This window comes from Eurypyga helias, unplaced genomic scaffold, assembly GCF_000690775.1.
Source record: "Eurypyga helias isolate BGI_N326 unplaced genomic scaffold, ASM69077v1 scaffold10924, whole genome shotgun sequence".
NCBI lineage: Eukaryota > Metazoa > Chordata > Aves > Eurypygiformes > Eurypygidae > Eurypyga > Eurypyga helias.
Genome location: NW_010244376.1, coordinates 18,187 through 19,485, shown reverse-complemented (window position 1 = coordinate 19,485; position 1,299 = coordinate 18,187).

Here is a 1,299-nt window from a genome sequence, read left to right as displayed (position 1 = left end):
TGTACCTTGGTTCATACTGGTTTCAGTTAAACAGCCTCCTCCATCACTTTCCCCCTAATGCCTTCGCTGCCTCCCAGAATTTCGCTGCCTCCCAGGATTTCGCTGCCTCGACAGTGTACAGAGCTTTTTGTTTCTGAGATACTAGCATAGGATAAATCCTATTGTTAGGACTTGCCACATCCAGTACCTTGCTGCAACCACTCGTTCCCATGTTCAGCCAAGTAGTGAGGCTGAGCATGTATTCTCTAACTGGCACATGTACACATGCATACATACATGCATATGCCTTGTCACATTGGTCCATACTCATTGAAAACAAAGCCCTCATATAAAATACGACCAGCCTTAATCCTGTTCCCTGTCAGGCTAATCAAGAAAAAGACACTCAGTGGAAAATATATACATATGTACACACAGAAGCCACATGGGCCCCATCAGTAGCTGACCTTAGACAGCCTATACAGTACTTGGACCGATGATGTCATGGTCTCCCAGCTGCTTCAGGTACCAACAAACCATGCAAACAGATCTCTTCCATAGCTGTTCCTGACCTACAACCTTACCAGATCCTCTGGTCTCTCCAACAGCTGGCTTGGGCTTCCCAGTCCCTCTGGTAGCTGACTCTCAGACCCTCTGGTCACTTCAGTACCTGGACTAGACCTATGGCCACTCCAGATCCTAGGTCCCAAGTCCCTTACCCTGCTTGCTGACTAGTCCAGCTTAGTGCTGACTAGCAGTTGTACACAGTGGCATACACACCCTCACAATGGGTAGACACTGCAGTCTCAACTCTGCTGGTGCCTCAGGTCCATGTTTCCCTATGGTCCAGGCTCCCTTTACAGTTGCTGGCACTTAGACCTTACACACAAAATAGAGACATCCTCACTCAGGAAAATAGAAACGGAATTTAATATGAAGACAGGACTGATTGTGGTGATATCATGGGAAAATCAGAATAAACAACAACCTGCAGTGTGTCTGGACTCTAGGTTTTATTTAAGTTTTGTTTGAGACCTTATCTTGAGTTGTCTCAAAGCTTGTTGACAAAGTTGTGAAACTTCCTGGTGGCTTGACTTTTGGTGGCTTGGGAGCAGGGATTGCCTGCAGACTTGAATAGATAGGGGCCAAATGGCCTATCAACAGATGCAATGGGCCCCTGGAGACCAGTTCACATCAAGGACAAAGAACAACGACATCGCTTCATGGGGGGTCCGGACACAGAGGACCCCAAGCCCGCCAAAGCACGCAAGTGGTCACGCAGGGGTCCTGTGCACCCCATGGGATCGGCTGCTGAGAGCG